Genomic DNA, 22,926 nt, shown 5'->3' with positions numbered 1-22,926 from the left:
CCTTCTAGTTAGGTATGTGTATAATGCTCATAGGCTAGAGGACAGTTCTCTCTGCATATTTGGAAGAACTGAAGATCAAATTTCTTTCCTGCAGATGAGGCCATATGCACAAGTCTTATGGTACCTGTAACATGGGGGCACACCATGCCTCTCTTTTCAATATGCAGGGTTCTCCTGTTGACATATTAGACTCAGTCACCAAAATCCTGTGTTAATCTTCAGGGTAACTAGCTATTGCTATGTCTTCATGTGAGTTGGACCAGTTTACCTCTGTCATAAACAAAATGGCATAGTTGAAATGCCTCTGGGGCACAAAGACAAGGAAAGCAGTAGTGTTTCTGAAATATTTCCACAGAAATATTTCAGTGAGAAAATCCAGACTAGTGGGTAAGGGTTTTGGGTTTTTTTCATGGGAAGGAGAGGTGAGGAGAAGAAGAGTTGCTGTTTTTTAACAAGCCCTACCTTTTAATCAGAGAGTCAGAGATTGAGTTCTAGGTCTACAGCCTCTCTTTAAAGCAGCATGAGGACTCAAATTTTTCATAGCACCCTAAATATGGTGGAGACTTTATAGGAGCAACTTTTCATGAGCAACTAGTAAGACAAGCACTTTGGACTCATGTTTTATTTTTCTATAGTTCCCTGAAGCAATATAAAGTAGACATGATGCTTGTGTTCTGTGCTTGTTGATCCAGGATAAGCACTCGTTCTGCCGTGCACTTCCTGCTTCATGTTGCTTATTCCTGAGGAACATCATATGTGGTGCCTCCCATTTTCAGGGCGTTTAGTTGCCTGTCTTCCTGGATCCTACATTCCGACAGATCTGTTCTCCTGAATTGCTGTCTCACAAGTCTGAAATGCATCATTGCCTCATAACTTGAAAATGCCTTTTTTCAACCAAAAGAGTAAATCTACAGGGTCAACCATATTGTTTAACCAATGTAAATACTAGAAATTACAATAAGCAGAAAAATATATTTTGAAAAAAAAATCTCAGAATACTTTCTGTTCATCCTCTCAAGTGGGCACAAGGTACTCAATACTCTGTTCTCTGTAAATGGATGTTTAGCTGTAAGCACTTGAACAGTCTCAGTGAGTTAAATGGTGCTACTCAGCCACTTAAAGTTAAGCACTGACATTTAAGGAAGTGCTTTCCTGGTACATTGCTAGTACAATGACAGGATTCTCAGCCACTTGCAAACACAACAGGTCAAAACACTTTACCTTTTTAAATTTTTTTTCTTTGTCAGTGCAGAAATTTTTTAAAAAAATTATTAGAACTTGAAATATTTTGATGGGAAAAAGCTTTTATAATATAATATTTTAATATTAATATAATATTAATATTAATATAATATAATAATTTCTATTTCATGGTAACTGTACTTTGGTTGCTTCATGCTTGTGTCTTCTACACTATTTAGATTATTTCTCTGACATAATTTTGATGGAGAGGAAAAGCAATGCATGATAAGAGATGGTTCTGCTAAAACCATTTGGCCTGTGGACTGTGATGGAGGTATAAGTCAGATAAATAGTACCTACTGTAAGCAACTATCATAGCCTTTCCCATTGAAAATGTTTTACCTTTGTAAGATCCCAAGAGCTTTGTGAGGAAACAGGTTTGTTTTGCAGAGAGGAAGAGCATGCTGATTAGCCATACTTGCAAAATGCATATACAAGCCATATACAATATGAGACATAGTAATCTATTGATTTTTATCTTGGCCTTTTGCACAGGATTGAATGACCTCTTTTAAAAATATTCTGGGATCGGTGCAATGAAAACTGTCAGAGCTGTCATCAGTTTCAAAGTGCTTACACCACAGTGTTGTTTTATCTGTTTTATAGGACAGATTTGTTTGGGTGGGCAAAAATAAACTGAGGCGGCGCCCTAAAATCCTTTATTTAACTGTGACTAGCTGTGGCTGCTGCTACCCATCATATAATAAAGGGTTTATGTTGTTGCTGCAGCTTGAATACATACTTGGAGAGGAAGAAAAAGTTTTTGCTTTCTCAGATGCTTCATAGGCCAGTGACCTTTATAAATGACAGCAAATCTCTGCTGAATGAAGGATGAGGGGAAAGAGGAAAACATTAAGATATTTTGTCCTACTTTTTTGTGGCACGTTGAAAACAATCACAGTGCCTATTTGTCATGTTCCAGCTTTGTCTCCCTTTTGCAGTAGTGTCTGACAGGCTGAATGAAGAAAGTGTAAGTGAAGATGAATTGACAAAGGTATCACTTCTGGTCTAATTCTGAAGCAGATGAAAAATATGTATAATATCAGGACGCTGAAGTGAAGGAAACATTAAGATCAAGGGACTGCAGGGATAAAACTGAAATCCTTTGGGCAATTTAGGAAACAAATGAATAATCCAACTGTGTTTCTCATAATTTAAAATCTTCAGTTACTTCATGCTATTCGTAACACTAAAATAACAGTGTTTACACTGGAAAGGAGTGAGCAAGGTGAACAAACACAGAAATAGTACTGCGACATTCTGCCAGTAGGTCAGCATCCAGCTAGCTGCCAGAGCTCTGGGGAAGCGCCCTGGTGAGCCTTGCTCTACAGCTTCCCTCTCCCCATCACTGTCTAAAGCAAAATTTCAAGATCTCATGGTGGTGCTTAGCAGCAATCAGGGACTAGGGCTCATGTCCTGGCAATAGTCTCTCCTTCAAAGAGGGGAAAAAGATTTTCAGACCCGAGTCCTGAGCTGAATGTGTTACAGTCGTCACAATGTACAATCACTGAGCTACTCATCCTGCTTCCTTTGTGCAGTCCAGTGGCAAGAAAGATACTCAGCCACTCTTGTGCATGCACACAAAAGCTTGCTCTCTCCCCCTCTCTCTGTAGATTCAGGCTGGAGACATATAATTCCATAACGAATAATACAATAAGGCTTAAACTCTCCAGACAATATACTGTAGGATGATTGTGAGCCATCCAAGATAAGAAGTTCATTAAGATGCTCCATACCCTGAAAAACCTTCTTTATGGAAAAGAGTTTTATTATCCTCCCTTGGGTGCTGATGAAAATTTCACTAGTGGCTTCAGTCTAAAAAAGATTGATCCTTAGTTAACAAATCAAATAAAGGGAATTATAATTCTGATTGTATTGAAAGCTTTTTCGAACTGGCTTTTTCCCATTCAGCTCAGTGGAACTATTTTTGATTAACAACATTTGCAAACTACATCTAACCTCTATCTTCTATTTCTGAAAAGATTAATATCATACCTGAAAATAAATATAGAGCATTAGAGCTACTTGAAATTTTTCAGTAATGATTCTTGCTCCAAAACGGTCCTTCACAGATGACCAAAAAATAAACCAAACCAAAACCAAACCAAACAAACGAAAAAAACACCTTGTAAAAAAAATCGTGATATTGCTGTTGTTTCTCTATTTTTAATGTTTTTGTTTAAAGTTTTCCTAATGTTTATTGAAAATATTATGGGCTTTTACTTTTCTTTACGGACCCGGTTTTAGTAAACGGAAACATCTGGATATCCACAGGGATATTTCCAATACAGCATTTTGAAAAGAATGAAGATGCTTGTATTTTGTACACAAATCTGCCAAAACCCCAAAAGTGGATAACTTCAAATGTAAATTACATCAGCAGTTGAAAATGTACTATGACACCTCATTTTCTCTTTCAGCCAGCTGTACAGACTAATTGATCTTACTTCATTTCTCCCTTTTTTAGGAACTGAATTTCTGCCACAGACAGTTATTTTGAACTTTCTGCCTTTTCATGAAGAGCAGTCACAAAGAGAGTCTAGAAAACAGAGGAATGACAATGTCTTATTGAAATTACACCCCCACAAAACTCATACAAGGCAGAGAGTGTGGGAGGCACGGAGAGGAATTGTCTTCAGGATGTAGATTGATAGACACCACATGGCCTGATACTACAGGGCAATGTCTGTGGCAGTCGCCAGTCACTTCATACACACATACCTTAATGCATTCTCTACAATTTTTTCAGGTCCTAAAATACTGGCATAGGATGGCACTCAATAGTCTGAAGCACATATTTTATATTCTCATGGATGAAAAGTCTTGCTAGTGGCTTAAATGAAAAAAAAAACACCAAAAGAAAGTCAACAAATTATACAAAAAACATTAAAATTTTGGCTACTTCTAACAGCTTTATATATACTGGCATGTCCCCAGTCAGTTAAAGGAAGTATTCTTTATTAATGGGCCAAGCAAATTATCATGGGTGGTAAGTATAGTATGAAATTCAGCACTCTGATAGCTACCCTAGTGGGAATGAAATTTCAATAATGTCCTATAGTTATGCTTATTAGGCATATCACCTGTTACAAATGTAATAGAAAGTCCCTACTGCACTCATCTCATTTGATTTCAGGAACCAGCAAGACACTGGATGAAAGACAGCAACTAGCCTTCATTTTTCACACCTCTCCTCCACAGACACCAATAGCTCATCCATCCTGAGATGACATCCTAGCCTGTGCTGGCAGAAGGATGTTTCCAGTGATTAGATCACGGCCAGCCCAGGACATGTCAGACCCACCTTCATCTTCATGCTCATCATTTTTCTGGTGGCAGGTCACTTATTTTTACTGTTCACTCTGCTGAGTTATTCCAGAGCTCTTCCTCTCCCTCTACAGAATTGTGTGAGGTCCTGAGCTTCTCTGCCCTTGGTCCCCTTCTCTTCCTCTTCTGCCCCATTTCTCTGCACACTCTCACCCACAACTAAAATTTGACCTATTGCCTCTGCACTGCTAAGTCCTGCACCTTGCCTTCTTCTCCAGACTAGACTTTCATTCTTGGCAAAATCCGAGCTTGCCGCTGCAGCTGTTTCATGACCAATCTCAATGGTAAAAAAGAAGTTATTTTTTTTTTGCCACAAGGTACTTATCAATACCACCACCATTGTGGTGCCAAATGTTCAGGCTGATATCAGACTTCATCCTCACTCAGATCACTCCTTGGATTTGCACCTTTAGGGAACAACAAAGTCTCACAAATTCTCCTTGTTAAGATACTGCCTTTCCTGTTCATGTAAGCAACTCAAATTTATGATCCCTGCATGCTTTGTTTGAGGCCTCAACCACTTCAGGTTGCTTTTCTCTAGCTTTGACAAATGCATATTTGCCCCAAGGATGAGCATGCAGAATGCAGCTGCACACATTATTTCCTTATGCTGTGACACCGTCTTTCTTCACTGCTGTGATAGACACTTGGCTCCCACTTCTCTGCTGTAAAAAGCATTCACTACATCTCCTCATTTGTAAAGATTACTCAGGCCTGTTCCCATTGCTCAGTCTCTCAATCATAATTTCATATTGAAATAAAGCTCCCAGTATTGGCTCAGTCAGCTGAGCCACAGCCACGTTTCAGATGGGAGTTTCTGCTTTCTGCAGTGAAGGAGTGCTTTGCTAAGACCCCAAAAGTGGGTCATTCATATCTCTCCATTGTTTCTTGTCTTTTCGTGTAACTCTAAGGCCTCTGGTAGCAGAAAACTTTGTTTTGATGCCGTTCACTCTGTAGGACAAGAAGATCTGTGACTGGGTGCCTCAGTATTGCCAGTATTACCAGTAATAATCATTTCTGTGGAAAAACATAAAAAATCTGCTATGTTAGCACAGCAATATTCTTTCTTAATAGCCTTACTTAAAAGAGCAGTTGAGGATCACTATCCAATAACTGTCTTCTTAGCACATGACAACAATTACATTTTTAAAAATAAAAGTGAAAAGCTACTTTTTCATCCATCTTACATTCTTCCACATGCAAAAAAACAGTTTATACATAAAATTTCTTTTGCACCCTCTTTTTTCTTGCAGACCAGCAAAAGCCTTGTCGGATGTTTTTGGTACTATTAAAATTCCTTACAGATCCCTGTAATGGAAAGCTTGGAACATTTCCCTCTCCCAGAAATGGTCTTTTCAAATTCTCTGGTGGGTCTTGCATTAATCCACGTCTTCGCATGACCTAATAATAACACAGAGGGAAAAAATGACAAGTTTATATTTTATATGAGGTAATATTGCCTCTATTCACAGTCCACAAGCTGTCATTTCTTCATTCCACTCTGTCTGCATTGAAGCCATTCTTGAATGCTATAACACTTAAGTTGGACATTCTCATGTCGCAGTTTCCAAGTTTTCTTCAGTGGTCAGGTGAAACTGCAAGATCAGGCTGTTGTGCTGTGCTACTTTTTGTCACTATAAAGCTGTTTTCTAAAGGTACTTACTAATCTGAAATGTTGATTTAAGCTTTCTGATCAGCAGCCTGATATAAAAAACAGGGACTATAAATCTTGTGTGGTATTTGAACAGAGATATAAACACTGAAGCTTCCAGATAACAATACTTGCCTTTCTGTAGGAAATGCTGTTGCCATAGAGTAAGCTTTACACATTTAAGAACATATTTCCAAAACATTTGTTTTAAACTTAAATGTATTCTGGTTCATGTTGTTTTCTGGAATAAAATTATGAAAATTAATTTATTGGTCTGAGGTATTAATTCAAAATCTGCACATTTCTTTCAGAGAAGCAGCCCTCTGGCCAACACATAGTTTTGGTATAAGTTTTTGCCATTAAAAGGTCATAATTTACCAATACATGTAAAATGCTTCAGTTCCTGGTGCCAGGTAATCCTATGGGGAAATTCCTTGTCTAAATTTATCCCTGTCCCGTTTCTCGACATTTTCTCTTTCACAAGTATTTAGCTTAAATGGCCTTTTCCCCTTCCATTTGAACAGAAAGGTCTGTCTGACTTTTCTTCTATACCCTTTCAGAAAGAAAAGCTGTGAAACGATGGTTCCAAAAACCAGAAAGAACCCCTTGTCATATGAATTATGGGATAGTAACAGACAATACAAACTAATACAATTACTAGATCCTGTGGGAGAACAAGATAGATGTTCTTCTGCCTTGTGCATCATCCCCAAAAAAATCAAAACCAAAACCAAAACAAACCCTAGAGCTACATTGTCAATTTAATTGCAGCTTCAGAATTATGACTGGTGTTAGAGATGTGCAGATAAAGAGAGATCACAGCTGGATTGTTTTTTGATATTAGGTTGAGCTTGATAAAACATAGATGACTGAAATGTCATTTTCCTGAGTAATTTTTATGGCCATGCCCACATTTAAATGCAAAGTAAAGGTTCAATCCAATGATTAACCCAGCAACACGATGCTGCTGGTATATTAATTCACCTAATAAAGTATTCCACCTTAGGCAGCCTTTGTCTACATCCATTACATTACAGAGCAGCTGGTCAGTCAGAGTAGTTACAACTCACACACACAAAAACTGTGAAAATAATGGATGTGATGTGTCAGCCTACAAAAACTGCCAAAATGAAACTAAGAAATCCACTCCTGAATCAATAATGATTTGAAATGTAGGGGGCAAGATTTAAGTATCCCATTCTTAATCCATTTTGGTTTACCTGCATCACAATAATGAATGTTGCACAGGCATATGGTGCTTCCTCAATTGCTTCAGTATGATAATCAAAGCCCTGTAACTTCCCTTTCAAAAGAATTTTTCTATTTCATGAGCTCTTTTTTAGTATTAGTTTGTGTTATTTTCAGAAATCCTGTGACAGACATGTTTCTCAGAATAGTTCACTAGAGAAATACTTGATATGGTTTATGATTTTTTTAGGGCCAGTGAATATCAACAAAAACTCTAAAGCAATTCTATTCAGGCTTCTTGAAAATCTCAAACTCTTCAGATTAAGTTCATTGGTAGGTAAAATTAACACCTGGCTCCATGGTTGGTGTCACTACCACAATTTTTGCTTTTTTGATAATGGCATGGCCTACACAGTACCAGGTTTGCTGGCGTCAGATGGAGTTCACCTTACACATATGAGGAAGAGGGTCTTTGCACACAAGCTAGCAGGGCTCATTGACAAGGCTTTAACCTAGATATGATGGGGGAGGGGGATGCAATCAGGCTCACCTGTGACATGCTGTGGGAGGAGACAGCAAGCATAGAAGGGCGAGGTGAAGCAGGCTCTAAACTGATGAGCTTGGGGTGTTGGGGTCCAAAGTGGTGATACTTATGCAATCATGTCCAATTGGGGAACATGCCAGACCAACCAGAGCAGCAACAAATATTCCTTAGCTGCCTCCCAAGATGAAAACATGAAGGCAAATCACCACAAGGATACACATGGCTGTGGCAGATCTTTCTGCAGCCCTCATGAGAAACCCACATGCTTGAGAACTTTCCTGAAGTGTCTGTACACCAATGTGCGTAGCATGGGAAATAAACAGGAAGCATTAGAGATCTATGCGCATTCACAGGGTCATGATCTCATTGCTATTACAGAGACATGGTGGGACAGCTCACATGACTGGAACATTGTCATGGAAGGCTATGTACTTTTTAAGAAAGGTGGGCCAGCAAGGTGTGGTGGAGGAGTTGCACTTCACATGGGAGAGCAACTTGAATGTCTTGAACTCTGCGTAGGAGGGGATGACAGGTGACTTGAGTCCTTATGGGTAAAAATTAAGGGACAAGCTATCAAGGTGGACACTGTTGTTGGTGTTTACTATGGGCCACCTGATCAGGAGGAAGAAGTTGATGAAGCCTTCTACAGACAACTGTTAGTAGCCTCACAATCACATGCCCTGGTTCTCATGGGAGACTTCAATCACCCTAGCATCTGCTGGGTAGGCAACACAGCTAAGCATTCACAGTCCAGGAGGTTCTGACAGATCATTGATGACAATTTTTTGACATAGATGGTGGAGGAGCCATCAAGATGAGGTGTGCTGCTGGACCTTGTCCTAACAAACCAAGAAGAACTGGCTGGAGATGTCATGGTTGCAGGCAGCCTCAGCTCCAGTGATCATGAGATCACAGAATCACAGAATCACAGAATGTTAGGGATTGGAAGGGACCTCGAAAGATCATCTAGTCCAATCCCCCTGCCAGAGCAGGAACACCTAGGTGAGGTTACACAGGAAGGCGTCCAGGCGGGTTTTGAATGTCTCCAGAGAAGGAGAATCCACAACCCACCTGGGAAGCCTGTTCCAGTGTTCCGTCACCCTCACTGAGAAGAAGTTTCTTCTCACATTTAAGTGGAACCTCTTGTGTTCCAGCTTGAACCCATTACCCCTTGTCTTACTGTTGGTTGTCACCGAGAAGAGCCTGGCTCCATCCTCGTGACACCCACCCTTTATATATTTATAAACATTGATGAGGTCACCCCTCAGTCTCCTCTTGTCCAAGCTAAAGAGACCCAGCTCCCTCAGCCTTTCCTCATAAGGCAGATGCTCCACTCCCTTAATCATCTTTGTGGCCCTGCGCTGGACTCTCTCCAGCAGTTCCCTGTCCTTCTTGAACTGAGGGGCCCAGAACTGGACACAATATTCCAGATGAGGTCTCACCAGGGCAGAGTAGAGGGGAAGGAGAACCTCTCTCAACATAATGACCACCCCTAGCTTAGGACTCTAGAAATTGGGGGTGCCCAAGAGAGCTGGCTAATATTCAAACATGACTTCCTTCAAGATGAAGACTGATGCATCCCTATGAGGAAGAAATCATATAGAGGCAGTAAGATGCCAGCGTGGATGAGTAAGGCAATCCAGTCAAAACTCAGATGAAGAAGGATGTTTATGTAATGTGGAAAAAGGAACAGACTACCTGGGAGGAATACAAGGAGGCTGTTAGAGTATACAGGAATGTGGTGAGGAAGGTCAAGCTCCACTTGGAAGTAAATCTGGCCAGGGATGTCAAAGACATCAAGAAGGGCTTCTTCAAGTACATCAGCAGCAAAAGGAAGGTTAGGGAAAATGTAGGTCTCCTGCTGAATGATGAGGGTGCCCTGGTGACAGATGACACAGAGAATGCAGAGTTACTGAATGACTCCTTTGCTTCCATCTTTACTGCTAAGACCAGCCCTCAGGAATCCCAGACTCTATAGAGATAGAAGAGAAAGTCTAGCAAACAGAAGACTTGCCCTTGATTGAGAAAGAACAAGTTAGAGATCATTTAGAAAAGCTGGACATCCACATATTCATGGGCCCCGATGGGATGCATCCACGAGTGCTGAGAGAGTTGGCAGATGTTATTGCTAAGTCTCTCTCCATCATCTTTGAAATGTCTTGGAGAACAGGAGAGGTGCCTGAGGACTGGAGGAAAGCCAAACTCACTCCAGTCTTTAAAAAGGGCAAGAAGGACAACCCAGGAAACTACAGGCCAGTCAGCTTCACCTCCATCCCTGGAAATGTGACGGAACAGCTCATTCTGGACATCATCTCCAAGCATGTGGAGAAAAAAAGGTTATCAGGAGTAGTCAGCATGGGTTCACCAAAGGGAAATCATGTTTGACCAACCTGGTAGCCTTCTATGATGGTATGACTGGCTGGGTAGATGAGGAAAGAGCAGTGGACCTTGTCTACCTTGACTTCAGCAAGGCTTTTGACACCGTCTCTCACATCATCCTCATAGGCAAGCTCAGGAAGTGCAGGTTGGATGAATGCATGGTGAGATGGATAATGACCTGGCCGCTTTAGCAGATGGGTTGGACTAGATGATCTCCAGAGGTCCCTTCCAACCCCAACCATTCTGTGATTCTATGATTCTGTAAATGTTGGCATGCTCGCCTTTTTATTAAACTTAGTTTGAAGGATTCTGTTTTGATTGGACTGCTGACGTCTCTGAAAGGTAAAGTCTTTCTCTCATATCTACATAATAATATACAAAAAACCCATCTCTTTACCTGTTATCACCCTTAAGAGAGGTAAAGTTTGCAGTCTTGGAGAGGGGCAAATGTGACGATGTCTGCAATGTTATAAGTGTAGTCAGGAATCCCAAGGCAAACCAGCCAAAAGCAATATGGAAAACTCTAGAAGAATATAACCTAGAAGAGTAGCTAGAGGAAAAGTTGAGCTTTCATTCTTCAACACAGAGAGTGGTGACACATGATAACCAGAGTGTCATCCTACAGCCAAGTCCAATAAACGTAAGATAAATCTGTATGCTCTTCCAGTCCTTCACAGATGTGAAGGTGCTCAGGAGGGAAAACATGACACCTCACTAAAGAGTGAAATTACTTTAAGTTTCCAAGATTTACCTGTGCAACTTAACTGTTTGTAACCAGATCTTAAAAGAGTGTCTGGCTTCCCTACAGCAAGAATAGTAAAGAAGTTGTTCTCTTATTTGAAACTGCAGACAGGTTTTGGCTTTCTGGAGTTCGACAAATATCTTTGTGAATGACCTGAACTGTCACAGACTCTCATGGGAAAACCTGTCATCCCCAAATATATTGCTAAAATACAATATCTGGGTGAGATTTGGGACTGAGAACCTCATAACACACATGGTTTTAGACTAAAGGTACATCCTTCTTCAGATTCCTGACTCTACTGCTTACTCCAAATATTTTAGTCTAACCACAAATTTTCAGCACCTTACTGTGTTGAGCTCTGAAAATAAAAACAGCTAACCTATTTTTAATGGAGCAGAATAAATATCATATGCAGGTTGTATTGTTTCTCTTTTCCACAATTTGAATTTTAAATCTTGTTCTGATTGCGAGTTAATGCTTATGAACTAAAAATTCTTCTATTCCTAGTTACACCTGCTCCCTCATCTCATGACAAAAAGCTTAATGTTTTCTTATGATCTTTTCCTTCTCATTTTAGAAATATAATAACCTCTAGTCTCTTATTTCCAAAATGGTTATAAATTTCCTGACTTGTAGTCCACATTGCCAGAGACATTCATTAAATCTACGTGTTAAACATCAAGTGAGGCTGAACAGCTCTGGGAGCTGATATCTAAGTTGGAGCTGGATTCATATTTCATGTTGAAGCAAAATGTTTCTTGTAGAAATCTCCCAGATCTTTGTCACTTTGCCTCTTCTGAGGTTTTTACAAGGTCATCCCTCTCAGAAAATCTTCTGATATGCAAATATAGCTACCCATATTTCAGTGCAACAGTAACACAGAGGCCAAGTTGTTAGTAGTTAAAGTCTATTTTTGTTCTGAAGCTGAGGAAAATTTCTTTGTCTTAGAACTAGAAAAGTAAGTGATGGCAATGCACAATGCAACCTTGTGAAGAAATTGCCATTGGGTCAAAGGGTGAAAATGGGTTACATCTGTATCTTACTTTTCATGTTAGGTTTTCAGAGGGCAAGGGAGGAAAGATGGCTGCAGAAGAGGAACACCACACATACTGGATAAAACTCTTCTCTAGTTTGCAACAGTACTGTGCAGATTTCTAATGAATTATTTATGCTGGTGTAAGAGTGGAGTCAGGCCCTCTGCAATAGCATCCCCAGGCAATAATTTAAAAGACACGTTTGAAGGCCTGCGTAATATTTATGACAAATTCTTGTCTGACTTCTATTTCTTCTTGCCTCACTAAATAACTGAACCCAGGAATCTGTCTTCAGTCCAGAGAATGAATGGACCTGGAGGACACATCAGCACTCCAGGATGGATTGGCAAACTGCTATTTGTACCAAAGAGGCTTCCCTGTAGAAGGAGTATCCTCTATACTTAAGAATTCACTTTCTACAACTTCACTTAACTGCTGCAGATTTACTCTCAGAAGAGCGAGGCCATTTACAGAATCACAAAATCACAGAATGGTTAGAGTTGGAAGACACCTCTGGAGATCATCTAGTCCAACTCACCTGCTAAAGCAGGTTCACCTAGAGTAGATTGCACAGGAATGTGTCCGGGCGGGTCTTGAATGTCTCCAGAGAAGGAGACTCTACAGCCTCTCTGGGCAGCCTGTTCCAGTGCTCTGGCACCCTCAAAGTAAAGAAGCTTCTACTCATATTCAAAAGCCTTGCTGAAGCCAAGGTAGACAACATCCACTGCTCTTCCCTCATCTACCCAGCCAGTCATACCATCACAGAAGGCTATCAGGTTGGTCAAACATGATTTCCCTTTGGCGAACCCACGCTGACTACTCCTGATAATCTTCTTTTCCTTCACATGCTTGGAGATGACATTCAGAATGAGCTGTTCTGTCAGCTTTCCAGGCATGGAGATGAGGCTGACTGGCCTGTGGTTTCCTGGTCGTTCATTTAACTTTTCTCTCCCCAAAAAACATGACCAGGGTAATGGAAGTGGTTTGGGGAGAGAAGGTGTCAAAATGTCTACTGAGTCACTGGTTAAATCATTCTAATTATGGTTATCACAGGAGTTTAACTGCTCTGATAAAATGATTGTGATTCTTTTATTTTATGACATATACAATTAGAAAATGACCAACAATGCAGGGATTCAGTTTTTGAAGAAATAATCACTTACCCTAAAGTTAATGTAACTCCCAGAACTGCAAAAACTTGATAATCTCTTAAATAATCTGACCTTCTGAATCTTGTGGTTTTAAACTAGGCAAGTTGATTAAATGAAGTCATTTTTAAAACAAGAAATTCTTTTTTATAATTTAAATGGTTTCTAGAAAATAATATCCAATGAGAGACAGTGTTTCCCATGTATTAAATAATAGCTTTTTGGGGCTGCAAAATTTTTTTTCTAAGATAATCAAGAAACTAATACACCAAGCAATTGCATTTGGAATTTCTTTGTTTTTTCTTCCCTTGCAAGTATGTAAAATGGCACTTACCTTTTAATCCTAAAATCTAACACCTACTCTAATTCCCTTTTGGATGTAGTAGGAAATTTTGATCAATCTTTTTAAATTAAAAATATAGATTGTTTGACTGTATTTATAGTTCCCATGGCAAAAAGAAATAATTACATCAAAACTTGCCCAACAATGATTTTTTGGTTTTTTTGGTTTTTTTGTTTTTTTGTTTTTTTTTTTGTTTTCTTTGATTTTTCTGGCCTGGAATTATGCTTACAAACTACATAGATGAAAAAGTGTGATTCATAATCAGATTGTCTACCTAGTAAGGTATATCTCTTTTACTAAAAATAAATCCATCTTCAATAGGTGGTTAAACCACTGCTTCTTCCATCTACTGACTCTATGAGTTTTTGTAAACAACACAAAAAATGCGTGAAGTACCTCATGAAGCAAGACCCACTCACTGCACAGGGAAACTCTGCGGGAATGCAAGCAAGGACAACTCTCTTGTGCTTGCTGCCCCTCCAGAAACATCAGAACAAGGCCTAAGAGGTTGAGAGTTGAGCTGAGCTCATTGCTACTCTGGTATACTGAGTCAGTCATTTCTACATTTAAAAGCCCTGAACACTCTTGAAATTTCATCTGGAGAAAAGCGTGAGAAATGGGAGGAAAGGAAGAGTAACCAGCATCCTAAAAGGGCATCACACTACCTGGGTCTTGGAGGAGGTCCAGACATCTGAATTATGCTACCTCCCTCCGTCTGAGGTCTTCTGATAATTTTCTTTAATATTTGAATTGTACTTCCGCCAGAGGCCTCAGCTGTGCCATCTTCATAAACATGAGTCTGCCCTAGCTCTGTGCGACTGATTTCTGTTTGGATTTTGCAGATACGTTCTGCTGTTTGTCTTTCTGGTAGAAGCTTATTAAAGGAAAATTTTCCACAAGGTGTTTGATAGAATTATAGCACTTTGCCATTGCTGTGTTTCTGCCATCATATCTCATACTGTATAGCTCCAAAATTCACAGAGAAAAATAGACAGCATTTATTTAGCCACCTCATAAGACAATTCTGCTTCCACAGACAGTTGCGCCAATATTATATTTGCTGACAATAAGTGATGTTTTTTTCTGTCCTCACTCTTCCCTTCCCTTCCCTTCCCTTCCCTTCCCTTCCCTTCCCTTCCCTTCCCTTCCCTTCCCTTCCTTTCCTTTCCCTGTTCTCCTACCTTTGCCCTTCCCTGCTTTTCCAGCTGTCCCCTCCCTTTTCCACCGCTAATGCTCATCAGAACTTCTGTGAGCCACTTTGACTCACTGTCATAAGAGAGAATGTTCAGCCTTTTTTTTTTTTTTTCTGGAGTTAGTGAATTAAAGAGGCTGTCGAAGAGGATAAAACCAATGAAGTTAGGAGCATGGAAAACAAGGCAGGGTGGGAGTCAGGTAATGAAGTGATGTAAAGCCCTTTTGGCAGTAGCTAGCTGATGATTCTCACCATCTTTCAGGGAACCACACCCCAGAAGACAATGAGGGATTTCTAGTGTCACTTTTAAAGTTTACAAGTCACCAAAGAATCCTTTCGGGTTACTAAAGTCCTCTTCCATGCCACATTTTCCCTGGTAGCAAAATGACTCCTGTCTTTTCTTGTTTTCGGTACTCATTCCCGTGACATTGCCTGGCACAATATACTACGCCTGTCATGTCTGCCAGTTCACCTGTTTGTACAGTGGAACTACAACCAGATTAGCAAAGAAAAAAAAATGCAAGTTGTTTTTTGGTTTTGTTTGTGTTTGGTTTTGTTTTTTCTTAATTCGGATCAAGTCTTTACATATTTTACTAAACCCTTGAAAATGTTTTGACTTGCCAAAAAGCCAGAGGCTAGCAAGAATGTGCTAATCAAGAAAGCAAATGCAAATGTTCACTTAGGGAAGCTCACGTTTGTTGGAAAGGAAAAAGGAAAGAAAACAAGGAGAATTTATCTTAATTTCTTTCAGTCTAGCCCTAAAATAAAAAACAAAAGCAGGAAGAAATCATGAGATTTCACTGCCATATTTGGTATAAACCCCTAAGAGATTTATCCTACAAGGCTGAGGAAAGGAAACAAGAGTTGTAGCTCAAGAAAGGACAGGTGGGGGAGATTACTGGTAGTCTCTGTTGCAGCAGAAGAGGAAAAAGGAGCTTGGATTTGCAATTCTGAAGAAACTCAAAGATATTTCAATTACAATAAATAAGCAATTTGAGCCATCTCTCTTTGCTAATCTAAGCTGAAGGAGGAAAGCTGGATTACTCTAAAAGACTGTAAGAGCTAAAATCCAACTTCGTCTGCTAAGGTTTTTTCACACTGCCTGTTTCTGAGAGGGTAGTTGATCTAAGTGTACTCTGCAAATGTCTGCTACCCAGTATAAATTTGGGGGATCCTAACAGTTGCAGTGTTTCTATCACCATGCTGAAGATGTTGCACCCAAAGATGCTTGGTCACAGGAAGGAGACTTCCTAGGTCGATGTAAACCTGAATTCCTTTAGGAAGGAGCAGGCAGTGGAGAGGCAGTTGATATATGACTTCAAGCACCATATATATGCTGGAGCCTTTGAGAATCTAAAAAGACAATGTTTCCACCCTGGTCATATTCTTGATACCTGGGGTCATAACCTGTTAACTTTAGGTTACAGCTGTCTAAAAAGAAGGGTGTCCTGGTTTTGTTAAAAACAAGACCCGTTCTCTTTTAGTGAATTTTCCTTTCAGCTAAGTTCTTCTAAGTAATTTCACTTTTCTGAACTTGGTTGCATGTTTTTCAGACACTGTTCACTCCGGAGCTGATAACGGTAGCAATGGTATGTAGAATAGCCCCAGGTTTAGACTTATTGCTATGGCAGCCAAGGTTACTGGTAAATTTTGCATGTCCTGTAAGCGAGAGGGGTGTATTTTCAAGGAGGGGCAGACAGAACAGGTGACTAAAATTTATCAACTAAGTTTTCCATCCCATCTACGTCATACACCCTATAAAATTGGGAGATCACGAGGGTCTTGCTCTCTTCAACCATGGCCAGCATCTGAAGCAGACCCTGCCTGTTGTGCCTGCAATCCAAGGCCTGGTTCCAGACCCTGCATCCCTGAATCCAGTTCTGGTTTACTGTGGAGTCCAGCCCAGGACTTCTGGATACCTGCCCTGCAGCCACTGGAGCAACACCAGCTCTGCCGCAGGCAATGCTGTGCTACCCTGGGAAATTCAAGATTGGTTTTGTATATTTTGTATTATTTTCTCTATTTATTAGTAGCATTAGTAAAGCATTTTTAAGTTTTCTAACTTTTAAGTCTCTCTCTCTTTTCCTCCTATTACCTTTCCTAGTGGGGAGGGCAGGGGGTTAACAGAGAGCTTCTGACGTGGTTTATTGTCGTCCTGCAGTAAATGGTGACAAAGGGTCTCTGGGATTTAGAAAATGTCATTGTTTATTTTTATTTTATTTTAATCCAGACTGAATGGAAACCAAGTATGTTTAATGTTGGTTTGCATCAGAAACTTTCTAGACTCTGGTTGTTCATTGGAATTATCACTGATTGTCATTTGAGAAAAACATGGGCTTCACTAAGCAAGTCCAGAGAATGTATATGGTTCACAGCTCTGTGACTGACTCCCTGAACTCACACAGTCAGGCCTAGGATCCAAGAAGATTGTCAAATTAAAAATTTGAAATCTATACACCATTCTTTCCAATGATCTTTTATTCCTGAGTAGCTTCCAAACCAGTTGTACCTTGGGTGTTCAGACATAGGAGAACAAGATCAAAAGAAGGGCCTGTTGGAAAAAATGCACTCAGTGCTAAGTGGGGGGAGCTCGATTTGTTATGGCCCTGAGGTGTTTCCTGCATACCCTGAATAACTGCATTAAATATTGAACTCCCTTATTGCTGCCCATCTGGAAGAATAGTCAAGCATTTTTTGGACTGAAAGACCTACAGAAATCAATCTAACATTCACCTCTAACATTCCCAGTGTTTAAGCATAAGCTGAAAGCAACATATTGAGTACAAGAGAGTACATCCAGAGTACTTCATCTCAGTCTTGCATTGAATCTGGTATTTCCCAAGGGGAATCATTGATTTTATACATAATCTAGCACCCCAGATTCAAGCTACCTTCTGGTGGGGTTTGAGTGTTTTCCAGTTTCTTAGGGACTGGATTTTAACATTGACTAGACTGAGGGAGTGAACAGAAGCTACAATATCATCCAATCCTTTCTGCTTTTATTTTTAAATGTTCTCTGACAATGAGAAGCGCAGAATACTAATTAATGCACTTAACTATTTAGTCTCAAACACATGCCTAGTTAAAGTCAGTAGAGCCCCACTCGAACCAAATCTGTCAGTACCTAAGTTACATGTTCCTCTCTCCAACATCCATGTCAGAATTCAGGACATGACAGTCCTGAAAATTAAGGTGAATTACTTACTTTCTTCTTATATTAGGGCCTCAGACTTGCTACTGGAATGCCCATTATTGCTGCCACAATAGTAGTCCATATGGTCAAGTGTTCACCGACCTTTAAGTCCTGTCTGCCTGATTCTGATCTATCATACTAGCTTACAGCTAAGGGACATGGGGTTTCCTAGCCAGTAGTACACAAGGGTATGGCATGGCTAACTTTCACATTTGGACACCTTAGTGGTTCTCACATTCCAAAGATTATTTTCAGTGTCCTTAGTGGTGTTTAGCACAAGCGCCAATGAAATTCGAATGCGTACATTTGATTCCTTCACTAGTCTCTTGCACCCTGGTTTGTCTTGCTGAACTTGGGAAAAGTCTGCCTTTTTTCTGGCCACCCATCTTTTCCATGCTCTATGAAATGTTCTACATCCAGTAAACCTAAATCTTAAAAAACCAATTAAATTACAAGTTAGATTTTTCTTTAGGCAATTTTCCCCAAACTTTCTTAGTCCTGGAGTCATAACAAACAAATTTACTGTGCCGTATATTACCTCTATCTTAATTCAGAGAGAGCTGTGTTTCGGTATTGGCAGCACTGGGAAATTTGCTGCAGTCTACTGAAGCTTTCTCTTTCTCCCCATATAACTTCGAGCTATCTTAGGACGATTTCTTTGTTGAAATAACAGATTCAATTTTTACATCCAACCTCTTCAGTTTCTAGATTGTTTTATATTAAATATAATTTGGAATGGATTCTAAATTCTGATATACCTGAACCTCAGGAATCTGAGTCCAAAGATAGATCTGATTATACACTGTGTCATTAGAGGGTATTCATCTGGCTGATGCAATAGCCAGACTAAAATAAGGAGAATAACCACTGAGACATGCATGCGATGCTGTACTAGTGATGAGGGAAGAAGGATTGATAGGAGCAGACACTGACATTTAATTTCTACCAAAGATGGCAAAACAATGTTACTTTGTCAGAGCTTGCAGGATTATGTTCCAAAACTCCCAGTTAGGTTTAGTTCCTTGTTGTGGGCAGAGGTAACCTGCCCACAAGAACAGCAAGGGTATTAATCCACAATGGAGAACAGAGAGTTTTTCCTTCAATGACTGATTGCAGTTGGGCTTTAGGCTTTGACAATTGTACCATAGAAGGAAATGCACTGACCCAGTGCAAACCCGCCCTACCAGCTGCCCTAACCAAGCCCTTGTCTTTCAACAGTGCCACTCCATTTCACATGGGAATCAGGGCATTGCTGTTATTACCTTCAATGGTTGTCATTTTCTGTGCAAACATCCTATCTGGTGGTCCTTCTGCTGGGACCTGAATCCTGGTAGTGCCCAGCAGTGGATTCAGGCCAGGCCCAAGAGCAGTAAACTGCACAAAAATCTGTTTATCTTCTCAAAAATTACAGAAGCCTTAGCTCTTCCTGCTGGGATCAGGATTTTAGTTCCCAGGAGTCCAGAGGACAATTCCTGCTTCAACTCTATTTCTCTCTGGATAGCTAAGAATAGAGTTGTATTTTTCCCAGATGTTTTGAACCTTAAATTTAAAGCCATAAAGGACCCCTCTGGCACACAAAGCAAGTAGAAACCATGCTCTGTTCTCCTTCATTTTCCTCCCACACTTCTGTTCTTCTCATCTCCATTTTCTCTTCAGCCTCGTTTATTTTTTCCGTACTATTAAGCTGTAAGTAGTTGATAGAATGACAATGATATAAGGCTGCTTCTTGCTGTAGCTTCCATTCTTTACATGGGTGGATGGGTCCCTGTAATTGCAGCTAGTTTTAATCAATTGCTCTAAAAGCCATACTTGTCCTTTTTTTTTCCCCCCAGATATTTTGAAAGTACCTATTATCTATTTAAAATTAATACAAGCTTTGAATGCACACAGGTTCATGCAACTTTTCATTTTTAATTTGAATCTTTTCTCCCTTGGAGAGTCTGGAGTTCTTTATGAATTTATTGGCAATGACTAAGGAAATAAACAAACAAAACCCCCACAAACAACAACAAAACAACAAATGTTGTTATATGTCCTAGATTTTCCTCCAGGGAAAACTGTTGAGAGTTTACACTTGAAAAACAGTACCTCTCATTAAGTTGTTTTGAATTGTAAGAAATGTTCCACCGTTCAGTAAAGGTCTAATTTAATGCCCATTGAATACCGAAGAAATAATCTCATTTATTGCAGTAGGCCATGAAACAGACTGCACTTGCAAATCATTTGGATTCACATGGTAGCATTCCTTAAATCCAAAAATGGGTTGAGCATCAGTACCCATGGAAGCAGAGTGAGGATGATTTCTGCTGTGCAGAGGAAGCAAGAACAATTGACAGCACTAGGCAGAAGTGACTTCACATTATTTGTAAGGATAATGCAAATAACTGCAATACAGACACACCGATTGCCAGACAGTTGACGTATAGAAGGATCAGCAAACACAATAGAAAAGATGGAGTTTGAATTTTCTTTTATGGAAGAAAAAGTCCTTTTTCCGTGATGGGTAAATCAGTTTCTGTCTCTGTGTGCTATTGCCTTTGCTGCACTTGGTAGACTGCTGGTCAAGTATTGTGTGTTCTCTTATAAGTAGTGCAGAAGTCTGCCAGCTAAATATGTGAGGAAAACCTTTGATCACAATTTTCAGTGGTGAGACTAATTAGAGACATAAGTCTAACCAAAGCAAAAACTCACAAGCCAACCGACCAATTATGAAAGAATATGAGTTAAGGATTAGGGAGGATTTGTCCATTTTTTTTTAAAGTTAAAAATAATATATATATATATTTTTTAAAAAGCTTATTGAAACAGTAGCTGTTATGACTGAAATAATGGAGTATATAGCAAAGATACTGTAACTGGATACAGACAACCTAAAGTAGGTGTTGTCCTTCAGTGATCATGTAGTGGAAGCTACTTTTTTGTGAATTGACAGAAATGAAGTTTTAGGGCTGGACCTGGAGGCAAGGGTGAATTGTGTGATTTAAAGACAAAACACAGGAGGATAGATGTGGCTTATGGGCAATTCAAGAAGTACAGAAATTTACTGAACCAGAGAGCCCGAAGTATAGATCACAGACTGACCTGTAAAAGCGTATGCTTGTAGTGCAAGTTGTCTGATGGTGGAAAACCAGCATTCTGTTGTGGAGGAGGAGCAGGTCGAAATGAAGATACAACAGCAAAGAGAGAAAATAGAGAGTTCAAGAAAACTGCAGGTTAAAACAGACCTTCCACTAGAAGAGCTCCAGAGAAAAGGCACGCTATCATCTATAGACCAGAAACTGAAAAGGAGCAAGAGGTGAAGTCTTGTGATTGTCCTCCATACTGGGATAACTGGGTAGTGCTTTGAATTACTTTTGGTACTTCCTCTGCACCGTACAACTTCAATATTGCATCTCTCATAAACCTTAACTGGGCTCTATAAATAAGCTGACAAGGCAGTTGACTGTAACTGGTCACTATGAGTCAGATGAAAAGGCTCAGTGCGCATGCATGTCCTTTTACATCAGTTTCTACTGTCACATACACGAGAGAGATTCTTTCATGGTGTGGCAGATGAACTTACGTTCCCGGCCCAGCACAGCTCTGGCAGCTCTCCTGCAGCAGAAATTCATCACTTAAATTTCAGTCTGTGTAATTCTCTTCTTGCTACTGTTCTCTCATAAATGAAACTGGGCTAGAAGTACTGGTAGATAACAGAAAAGAAATGTGGTGTCAGCCTTCAAAAAGAGAAAGATCGTAGTAATTACTGTCAAGAAAGTCTAGCTTCAATCCCTTTAAAAATACTGGAATGAATAACAGTTTCTAACCATTTGGAAGATAGCAGCGGCATTAGGAATAAGCACAGCTTACAAAAATAAACCCTTGCCATTACTTTTTGACAGAATTACCAAATGAGAAAACTATGACAGATGCAATGCAGGACTTTTTCTGCATATAATAATTTAATGAGAAATGTTATATTTACAACTAAGTCTTAAAATTAAGTGCAGTACCACAGACTAAAGATGGAGATTAAATGAGATAAATGCTTATACAGGGTGTTTCAAAATGATGGATCCAATTTCACGATGGCAACATTAAAATTACATAAAAATTTACAAGCAGTTTAATGAGTTATCAAGTTTTAGCAACCTTTTTATAAATACTGTATGTTCCCTTCACCTGATATACGGACAACATCGAGACAATAGTTAAATTCATATATAGTCATTTCAAATTGGGTCTATCTTTTTGAAATACCCTGTAGTACGAGACTGGTGTTGGGCACCCTGAGGCTTATTTATCATGTTTGCTAAGAAGGAGGGTTTCAGTGCTCAAGACTGGCTTTATGTTTGATAACACTAGGCAGCTTGAGTGTGGGGCCCTGGGGTAGTGTTTTGTTTAACTTGTCCAAAATGGATGTTTGAGATTCTCCCATCCTACTTGCACTGCCATTTGAATACTGGTAAAAATGGGAAGTGTTTGTTACCATTGCCTGCTTCCCAGCATTTGTGTCTGTTCCTCCCAGAAAGCTTGTCATTCTCATCCAGGGAGTCATATTATACCAATCAGACAAACAGAAAGAATGTATAATATTCACTAAATATTCCATGGCTTTGCAATGTCCTTCATGGGGCAAACAACATGGAAATGTATTTTTCAGACAGTGTTAATTTGGAAGGGGTAACAATACAGATGATCATAGTGAAGTGGGGAAAGAAAGATGTGTACATGTATAAAAATTTTTAAAAAACCAAGATGCAGAGAGGTTCAAACAATGCCACCTAATAATTCATCTGGAGAGGAATGACAGCCATTGAGAACAGTTATACAGAGGGACCCAAGGGTTTAGAAACAGAAGAAATTAAATTAAGGAAGGGCAAAATTTAGGCCGAATATCAGGGGAGTCTTCCTATTAGTCAGACTTAGAAGACAATGCAAAGGAATGGTCTAAACTCACC

This window comes from Caloenas nicobarica, chromosome 2 (genome assembly GCF_036013445.1).
Source record: "Caloenas nicobarica isolate bCalNic1 chromosome 2, bCalNic1.hap1, whole genome shotgun sequence".
Taxonomy (NCBI): domain Eukaryota; kingdom Metazoa; phylum Chordata; class Aves; order Columbiformes; family Columbidae; genus Caloenas; species Caloenas nicobarica.
Note: the sequence above shows the minus strand (reverse complement) of the source record.